This window comes from Alligator sinensis, unplaced genomic scaffold (genome assembly GCF_000455745.1).
Source record: "Alligator sinensis unplaced genomic scaffold, ASM45574v1 scaffold487_1, whole genome shotgun sequence".
Taxonomy (NCBI): domain Eukaryota; kingdom Metazoa; phylum Chordata; order Crocodylia; family Alligatoridae; genus Alligator; species Alligator sinensis.
Window position 1 is genome coordinate 112,913 of NW_005842301.1, and position 10,675 is coordinate 123,587.

At 46.0% G+C, this 10,675-nt stretch overlaps 1 protein-coding gene across 1 annotated transcript in view; it reads left to right on the top strand.

Annotated features, from left to right (window-relative positions):
* The window catches only part of RHOA (ras homolog family member A), an 84,182-nt gene that overhangs the window by 240 nt on the left and 73,267 nt on the right, over positions 1 to 10,675 (top strand). The window lies entirely within an intron of this gene.

Consider the following 10,675-nt stretch of genomic DNA (forward strand, 5'->3'; position numbering starts at 1 on the left):
GCTCCCCGCCCCGCCCCCCCCCCCCCCCCCCGAGCGCCTGGCGCGGATGGAGAGGCCCTGGGGCCCCCTTTCCTGTGGGGGGCGGCGGCAGCTCCGAGGATTCCCCCTCGGTGCGCGGGAGGCCCCGGGAGTGACGCAGCCGGGGGCTGCCTCTGCCTGGCAGGGGCATGGGGAGTTCCGGGAGGCGACACGATTCCTCCCTCGTCTCGCTGCCTTCTGTTGGGAAGCGCCGTGTCCCGCCCCGGCGGCGGGGGTAGGACTGCTTCATTCCGCTTATGTGCGCCTGCCCCGGGCCTGCTTCCCCTCCCTTCCCCGCACCCACTCCAGCGGCGCACGGCAGTGCTCTCTGACTGCCTGCGTCTCGATTACTTTTCAATGCTGGCTGTTTCTCTGTGTGCCGTGAACCCGGCTGGTAAAGGACACAGCTGGGGTCCTGCTGACAGGGAGCCTGGCTGTTCTAGGGGGCTGGGTAGAAGGCTGGGACTTTGGTTTTCGCTTGCTGTTATGACTTCAGGTTAATCAGTTTTCCTCCATACTGTTTCTGTTCCTTGTCTGTTCAGACTGGAAGTTCTTTAAGCCGGGGTGGTGCTGGTACACAAAGCTTCCAAAACTGTGCTTCCTGGCCCACACGTGGCCAGGTGCTTGTGTAGTGCTGCCTGTTTTACCTACTGTTCTCCCTGCATTAAACACTCCCCTCACATGCCACATAAGAGACTTCACTTACATATATCAACAATGGCATTCAAGAAAAGCTGAATCTGCAATCACAAATAGGGAAGGGGAATACTGTGTGACCCTTCTCTGTTAAAATGTTTTACAGACTTTACATTTGTGGACTTATTCTTTTAATTCTGTTACAGGTCAAATAGCTAAAATTTCTCAATTTTTGGTTCAGTTTAGCTCTGCCATAGGAATGCTCACTCCTATTTCTTTTTTTCTTAGAATACTACTTAAAGAAAAAGTGGTTTCATTGACATCTTGTTGATAAACAAGAATACTTTTACAACTTCATTTTTATTTATCTATAAATGTTATGCTGGTTTCACTTAAACTGATTGCCTTAAGTTACTGTACCTGTGTGAAGAAATTCATTGCTCTAAACCAAAAGTTTATCATTGTAGCTTGTATCTCTACATTTGCTGATGACAGCCAAATTGGTGATAGGACTGCCAATGTACTGCACTCATCTAACAAACAATTTTAAAATCATGCCTTAAACAAGTGCAAAGACTGGGCCTTTATAAACTATTTTAAGTCTGTTATTTAAAGGGAGTATTCATGAAAGCCACTGTGGCTTACTTCCTTAATCTAGACCAGTGGTTCTTGATGTTTCTAGGTTTAAAACATCTTGCTAGACACAAGGCAGCTCTCAGAAAATGCCAGCTCTTAGTTTTCTTTTTTTTATACTACAGAAAAAGAGAGAAAATATTGTGTTGGAAATAACTCAGAAAAAATACAACAGGTCAGAATGCTTTTGACACTCTGGATTCCTACTTGTAACTTTTGGATTTATCTTGTGAATTGTTTGCACACCGAACAGTGGCACTCTGCGGCATCCTTGAAAAGATCTCAAGGCAACTCAGGCTGATGCAGTACCCTAGGTAGTACTGGTTGTAAATTGTTCAGCATATGGTTTTCTATTTAATAAGTAAAGAGAGACATCAGAGTATATACACAGAGAGTTAATTTCAAAAACTGCTGTTTCATTGATTTGTAAGGGTTGTTTTTGCATTAGTGCTGGATTTAATGTAAACATGTAATGTGTGAGAGCTTCCCTTTTGTCTGTTTCCTCAATACCGTGTTTTCTTGAATCCAAGATGACTCGATTTAATATGCCTCCCCCACAGTAATTACGTTATATACATGGAAAACTTATAAATTTGTTATCATTTTCTATATAAAAAGCCTAATTACTGGGGGGTCGTCTTAAATTCATGTCCCAACTGCTGCAGTGGAGGAGTCAGTTGGGCTGTGCCCTGTTGTATTGCCTCCCTGCTCCCTCCCCCGTGGTTCTCTGCCCCGTCTGTCCAGCCCAAGGCATGGAGCACATGGTTGCTTAGGCCCCAGCCTAGTCAGACAGGTGGGTGTGGGGGGCAGGTTGCAACTCCAGCAGCCACCCCAGATGAGACTTGGGTCAGAGCTGCAGCAGCTGCCTGCTCCCCTGCTGCCTTGCATTCAGATCGAGGACAAAGGGTTCCCCCCACTCCTCCCCATGTAGAATGGGGAGAAAAAAACCTTATCTTGGATCCTATCCCCAACTCCTCAGTTTTCCTTTTTACTTGTTTTCAGGATCTGGACCTTGACTTGTTTTTCACTTTGATTGTTGTAGTGCCTTCCTCATTGGCTTATTCTTTGGTCTCCAGAAAGCAGTTCAAAGAGTGTCTCTTATTGTTCTGACCAAATTCAACCCATGTTCAGATTTCCATTTAAGCTATCTTTTACCTTTTTTTATAAAATGTAAGTTGGTCTTTTTCTGCAGTGCACTATGTTGGAGAGGTGGGAGGGGACTTCCTGGTATAAGAGAAAGGAAGGGAAGGGAGGAATGAGAGACTGACACAGCCTCTCTCCATCCAGGGAGAGCCCAGCTTGGGTTGGAGGCTAGAGAAGGGGAGAGGGAACTCCCTTAGGTAGGAGACAGGAGAGGGGGAGGGAGTCAAGGAAACAGGCACAGTCACTGTGGTGGTGGGGGGTTGGAGCTTGGCTTGGCAGTATGTTAGGGGAGGAGGGTCCTGGCTTGGGGGTGTGTGTGGATAAGATTCCCTTGGATGAGGGATGGGGGGAGAGAGCGGGGCTTAATTTACCTTGGCTTGTCTCTGCCCAGTGAATGTCCAGATGTGTCAGGCTTGGATCCTCCTCCTCAACCCTCTCCTTCCCCCCCTTGCAGAAAACCCATGGATTAGTGTGGTCTGTCAGCCCCAGGGTCCTAGGAGAATCCACCATATGTTAGGGACAGCAGCTGTGCCTATTGGGATTGTGCTGGGCATAGGGAAATGCGACAGGCAGAGAAGACCGTGTCATCAGAGGAAGGCACCTGGTGCCTGTTTTCCTGTCTTTCTCCTCTGGCTGTTCTGGGCTGGTGATTGCCCAGATAGTTCTATCTGAATACTTGGTGCAGCATCAGCCTAGGATTGAAGGACAGGGCGGGTGGTGTGGCAGGGGTCTTCAGTGAACATGTGGCCCATTGGAGGTATCCCTTGCCAAATGTTTTCAGCTTAGAGTGTCTGCCTTGCTCTCAAAGTTGAGGATATTTTGGGGATTCTACTGGTATACTGAACACCTGATTCCCTGACTGAACTAGCTGAGTTCATTTGGAGGTGGTGTCAGGGATTTTTTCAGGGGACGTCAGCCTGCATTCTGGGGTTGGCTCTGAGGGCTAGAGCAGGACTTCCTAGCATCCATGTCAACCAGAAGGCTATCTTGGATGATAACTGAGCCAACCCATGAAATGTGGCACATTCTGGGCTTCCCTCGATACATGAGCTCCGATTATAACTAAGAATTTATTTTTGAGTTATTATGCAATCAGCTCTGTATACAGTACACAAACAGAAAACATGACAAAAGTATTTTTTGTAATAAAATTAAAGTATGTTATAGTAGGTTTTTGACTTTTAGTGTATGATTTGGCTTTTTTTCTGGTTCTAAGATGGCAAGCCTCCCCTCACCACCCAGCAGTATTTCCAGGGGGTAAGGGCAGGGATTTTTGGTGGCAAAGTTCAGGGGTTAGGTGTGGGACTTCTGGTCCCAAGATGGCTGTTAAGGTGTGGGGCTACCCATGCGGCCCTTGACAGCTCACCAAAACTCATTAAGCGGCCCTCCACCCAAGATAATGGCCCACCCCTGCCATAGACACAGTGCACCTGTGTGTCCACCATTTTGGTGGTAACCATTATGGTATGCAAGGGAACTGAGGCAGCTTAAGCAGGAGGGTAGGCCTCTTGACTTGTGCTGTATCTGACTGATTGTGTCATAGATCTTTCTGCATTGTTGTCCAGTGAAACTGTTCAGGGTGGTAAATGGCCTGGTTAGTCCACCTTGTTTCTGCCTAGAAATTGAGATGTCTTCAGTCCTCTGTAATGTGTGCCACTTATTTGCAGACAAAATCTCTTATATCTATCATGACTTGGGGACCACCATTTTTTGCTGCAGAATTAGAGCCTGGTGTTGAGGAAGCCTGGTTTGTTCCTGTTCATGTGTTGTTTTAAATTGCTGTACCCCATTGATGTGGAGAACGTATGTGAAGGGACCTGGACCTGTGCCAGTGAGCCAGGGGAGACTGGGACCAGTGTTGGTAGGGGTTATCAGTAGCGTGCCCGTTAGAAGCTGTCAGCCTTCCTGAGTCCCATTATCCTTCAGTCTGTCTTCCCATGACACCTTAACTGATATTTTCCCGAGTTAGTTGAAATCCACCCTTCTGAAATTGGTGTCTAAGTCTTACTGACTTCATGCTTTCATAGTCTTAGAAGCATCAATTCTATCACATTGTGATCACCAGGGATCCTGGTTTTTGGTTAAAAAAAAAAAAAATAACCCCAAATCCACATTTTTTCCATAATTAAAATGAAATGTTATGGAAAAATGTGGATTTGATTTGTTTGGTTTTTTAACTGAAAATTGGGGATTTTTTCAAATGGGAGAAAACCTGGATCACTTTCTCTCAAATTTCCCATTACCTTAGTAATCAAAGTTTAATCTACCATAACAGTGTATGTTGTATAAATAGGTAGATTGCTCAACTGGATAAGTGGTTGTCTTACAATACTTTCTGGGATATCTTGAAAAAGAAAGTAAACATATTGACAATACTTTGGCTGGGTTGAGTTGGTATAAGAGTCAGAAACTCAGCCACCTTTTGACTTCATTCTAGTCCAGGCTGGGCAGTTATTTTGGCTGGAGGGCTGCTTAATGAGTTTTGGTGAGCTGTTGAGGGCTACAAGGGTAGCCCCTCCCCTTGACAGGTGCCCTGCCCCCTGGTTGCCATCTTGGGACCAAAAGTTCCACCCCTAGCCCCTGACCTTTGCCACCAGAAGTCCCTCCCCTTGCCCCCTGGAAGTACTCCCTTTGGGAGAGGAGGGTTGCCATCTTGGAACCAGAAAAAAAACAATCCTACGCTAAAAGTTAACACCTACTATGACATTTTCATTTTATTACAAAAAGTATTTTTGTCGTGATTTGTTTGTGTATTCTGGATAGAGGGAATTGCATAATAACTCAAATGCAATAGTCAGGCTGGCCTGGGTGTGCTCCTTGCCACCAGGTAGTAGTGCCTATGTGGGCCCTGAGTGCCACCTGCTGCTGCTGCTGAGGGGCTGTGCGCCATGGTGGGGGAGTGTGTTGGGGGGGGTTCCCCACCCCCCCCCCCCTTCCTCCCACCCACGCCCAGGTCACCCAGGCTCTGTGCTCCCACTGCTCCCCTCAGCATGGGCTCCAGGCTCTGCCCTGCTGCCAGCCCCAGCCCCACGCTTTCACCCAGCTGCAGCAACCCCTCCCCCTGCCCCTGCTGCATCCCTGGTGCCCAGAGCGAGCGGGACACCAGGCAAGCTGACCAGGTTCCCCAGCAGTTGCGGCAGTCCTGCCCAGAAGCTGTGTGCTGCCATAGTAGGTATTTTGCCCGACCCTGTCCTAGTCTGTTCCATACTTTGGTTTGAAATCAGAATAAAGGGCATCAAAAGTTGCTAGAATTGAAGAATGGTTGGAGTTGCTTCATTACCACTCTATATAACTTTCTTTAAGAAAGGGAGTTTGAGATTGTGGTGATGATAACCTGCTTAGAGCAGCTACTTGAACATGAAATGAATCGCCCACCATTACAGAGTCTGGACAGCAGCTGGCCCTGTCATAGTGAAAAATTACTTACACTAATCAAAACTATGCTCATTGTTCTCTCTTAGCTTTAATAAGCCATGATGGATGTGGATCCCCTTCAAGTAGTTGATGCAGTTTTTCTGGTGTATCTAGAACCTGAGGCAAAATCCTGTGAATATACACCAAGGGCATGAGACTTTGCCCTTATGCTGTAACACAGACCATCTCCGGGCTGGATTCAGAATGCAGAGAGCCATATCATCTGGCCCCCGGAACTGGAAGTTTGGTGGTAGGAGGAGTAGGGGCTGTTGTGGTTTTGGGACCCGCAGCAATTTACACTGCTGCTGCCAAATTCCAACCTTGTGGGCCAGATAATGCAGCTCTGTGCTCCAAATCCAGCCTGCAAAGCAGCCCGGTGCCACTCATCCAGCTTGCAGCATTAGATTAATTGGGTACCACTACTCTAGGGATGACACTATTAAAATCTGTAAATGGCAGTCAATATATTCCAAATATAAATGACACGTATGGTGCAGAATATTCTAAAGGGAAACTGGAAATCATCCATCCATAGGTGTCTTATCCACCTGTCCCTAAACTGAAAAGGCTTTATAAATAAAAGCTCTCTTATGCTTTGCTACTTGTTTGTAACAGTGTGAGTTACAGTCCGTGAGAGTCGATTGATCCTTCACTATATTTCATAGGGGCAAAGTTGGGTTGCATCTTTATCCAAAAGTTATATTTCTTGCATCGGTTTCACCTAAACCAACAGTTAATCTTCACACGTTGTTTCCAGAAAACAGGTTCTTCTCTTACTAGGAAGAAACCAGGCTCTACATCCTGGATTTGGAGAGTGCTTTGAGTTTTTACTGATTAGTGTAACTTCCCTAAATGCCTTAATTATAATTTTAAAAATTTAAAAATGTTAAGGGGGATGCCATTTCTACTGAAAGCTATGCATCTGGTATTTTTTTTGAAAGGTTAGAATATTAGTTTAGGGTGAATACATCTGAGGGTCTTGGGGATCACTCCTTAAAGTTAAAGTGGAATTGTTGATGAGCCTCTAATGGTGTCATTGTAGAGGCTTGTCTGCTGCTTGGAGTTCTGTGTGTGTGTTTGTGCAACAACACATTTTCAATTTAACATTTAGATCTGATGCTTTATTTGGCTGTGTGGTTCTGTGGCCCTTCCTCAGTGCACATTCCTGTGGATTATAAAGCTAGTTATATTCCCGTGTGAGGAAGCACAGAAGTCACATCAGAGGCAAGTTAATTACCATGGTAACTAGGTTGTGTGTGTCTTCTCTATGGGCATTTATATATGTACCTTTTTGTGCTGTGACGTGCCGGAGATCCAGATCTCTTTGAGCTGACGCGCCTAGCACTAACTGCATCACGTGCATTTGTATAAATGGTTAAATGAAAGTGGGTGCTGGGAAAATGGTGGTGGTGTATTTTTGAATTAAAACACCTTTGTGTTAGTTCAAAAGCATGCTGCCGCCATTTTCTCAGAGCTGACTTGCATTTTGACACTTACACAAATGCACGCGATGCAGTGCCAGGTGTGTCAGCTTTCAAAAGCGCCTGGCGCTGCATTGCACACGCATCTAAAGTGCCCTATATGTTCATATTTTCCATGCACTTATTGTATTCCAGGATTCTCTTTTCTAATTTAAGGAATTGGCTTAGGGAATCGCATGAGTACATATTATCTTAGCATTGAAATTAGTACTATAAGGGAATACTAGTATCATCCAAATGGGCCTTACTTTTGGAGCAGTGAACATGTGATGGTCATCCTGTATATGTGGATACAAAAACACAACTGTCAGAATCTGAGGTACTATTAAATTGGCTATTTTCTTTTGTCTGTACAGACTTCTTTCTCAGCTAAGAGATGCAAGGGGAGGACAGTAAGAGATGGTCAGAGAAGTAGAGAAAATTCACATCTGAAAATCTCCCTCCCTTGATTTTTATAAAGGTTTTCTTGTTTAGCTTTGGGCTGTTTTGTACTTCCAGTGTACTAAATACTGAAAATTGCAGGGCTGAAAGTATAAAGAGAGGAAGTTGTCAGAAATCTAATATGAATGCACAGCACATTGCATTTCGGCAGTTCACAAACTTCAGTGAATGTACACAAATGTACTCTTGTGCTTCAATATTAAGTTCAGTATAAACTTGTTATAGTGATCTACGTTGGCATTGGGAGAAAATTCACTAAAAGAGGTGCTCATTAGAATAGGATTATTTGAAAAAAGAATAGTTTCTGTTTTTGGTATTGTTCAAAGCTTGGGTTTGTTATAAACAAGATTTGTTATAATGAGGTTGTACTGTATTAACTTAATTTGCTATGGTATTACATGGGAGAAAAAGTAGTTCAAGGACGCACACAGAACTAGTCAATACCACTTCTTGAACTGCATAGTTAATTTTATGCGCTCCAATGTTCAGGATGCTGCATAAGGCAAAGGAACATACTCTGGCCCTGATAGTTTACCAACTTGAAAACAAACTGTGAGCTTTTCGTAAGAAATAATTTTCAGAAATCATGGTTATGGTACTTGCACACTGAAGAGGCAAAATATCAGGTACTCAATGGCTCTCTAATTTAGTGGGCAGAGCATAATGCATGGAGTACGCAAGACATGTCTGGGGGGTACATGGGATAAATTGTGTACGGGTGGCTTTAATTTTCATTATAATAATTGGTATTTAAGGGGTTAAAATATAAAATGTATGCTGGTAGACGTATGTGGAAAGCTGGTCAATCTGGAGGAGGGTACACAATAAGAAAAAGCTTGGGAACCTCTGGTTTGGGGTAATAAGAAGCTTAAATATATTGGGATCAGAAAGAATGTAACTGTGGCAATAGTCTGTTAGTTGGAAAGGACAAGAATTGTCAGAGTAGAAGGGCCAGATGTTCCATAAATACTTGTTCTTTTTCTCAAATGAAGCTAGATGCTGTATGTCACATTGCAGTCCATATTCCAGTAGTGAAATAGTTGCCCATTTTTAACAGCAGTAGGAGGAAGATGTTTAGGCAATGTAATTAGTAGGTCCAGATAATTTAGCTATAAGAATTTTGAAACAGCTGGTTTTGCAGGTCTCTGTCCAGATAGTGTTGAATTTTTTTTTCAATACCTCTTTAAACATTGGAGGAAGCTGGAAGTAAAGCCTGAGCTGTAAGCAACTGAAATAATTGAGGAGGTTTCTGATATATAATCCATTTGAATATGAGCATCTTGTATGATGCAGCGGCCAAAAGCTAAAACAAGATCCTATTGGTGGAAGTTGGAACTAGTCAAATTCAAGCTAAAAATAAGATGCAAATAATGAACTATTAGAACAGTAGTTCCAGTTGAAATGTGAATGAATTTAGGGAAATTCTGTGGCCTGTCTCTCACAGAAGGCCACTAATCATTAGGCATCCAGGTTTTCCATTTCCCATGGAAAAAATGGCCTTTCCCCTTACAGGCTGGCAGCCTTCTAGCCTTGAAGGAGGTGGTTGGGGCTGGTGAGAATGGAGGAAGGGTGATTGGAGGCAGGGGGAGCTGTATGTGTGTGCATGGCCCACATACAGCCAGGCAGGGTGGTGGGAGCAGCCCTAGAAGCTGGATGTAGGTGAGTCTGGGGCAGGGGGGCTTGAAGCCAGCACTTGGGGACTGTTGGGGGTGGGGGTGAGGGGTGGGGCTGGTCCCTGCCAGCGCTGGGGGAACGTATCTGGGCACTGGGGCTGTGGTGGAGCAGGGGGGATATGAGGCAGCACTTGGTGCTGCCAGGAAGCCCAGCTCTGTGCTGTTGTCAGTGGGGCCTGTTTGGAGAGGTGCCTGTCACTCCAGTGGGGGAAGGGGCAGGGTGGGGGTCTTTCGGGGGAGGCAGGGTCAGCAATGCTGGGGGCCAGTGCCGGTGCTCTCAGGGGTGGGGTGGCTGAGAGACTCTGCTCGGGGGGGCCCTGGCCAGGCCACCTACTGCAGCACAGGAGCCCCAGCCAGCAGCAGAGGGTTCCACTGGCATCTTCTCCTTCCTTCAGCCCATGCTAGGGCCAGACTTGCTTCATCACCACACACGTGAGCTGCTGCAGCTGTCACACACTGGCCTGGGCAGGGCAGAGACTGCGTGGAGCCCCTTGTCCTCCTCCTGTTAGATACATAGATTCGTAGATGTTAGGGTCGGAAGGGACCTCAATAGATTATCGAGTCTGACCCCCTGCATAGGCAGGGAAGAGAGCTGGGGTTAGATGACCCTAGGTAGATGCCTATCTAACCTCCTTAAAGACCCCCAGGGTAGGGGAGAGCACCACCTCCCTTGGGAGCCCGTTCCAGACCTTGGCCACTCGAACTGTGAGGAAGTTCTTCCTAATGTCCAATCTAAATCTGCTCTCTGCTAGCTTGTGGCCATTATTTCTTGTAACCCCCGGGGGCGCCTTGGTGAATAAATCCTCACCAATTCCCTTCTGTGCCCCCATGATGAACTTATAGGCAGCCACAAGGTCGCCTCTCAACCTTCTCGTGCGGAGGCTGAAAAGGTCCAGTTTCTCTAGTCTCTCCTTGTAGGGCTTGGTCTGTAGGCCCTTAACCATACAAGTGGCCCTTCTCTGGACCCTCTCCAGGTTATCTGCATCCCCCCTCTTGAATTGCGGCGCCCAGAATTGCACGCAGTACTTCAACTGTGGTCTGACCAGCGCCCGATAGAGGGGAAGTATCACCTCCTTGGATCTATTAGTCATGCATCTGCTGATGCACGATAAAGTACCATTGGTTTTTCTGATGGCTTCGTCACACTGCCGACTCATGTTCATCTTAGAGTCCACTAGGACTTCAAGATCCCTTTCCACTTCCGTGCCACCCAGCAGGTCATTCCCTAGGCTGTAG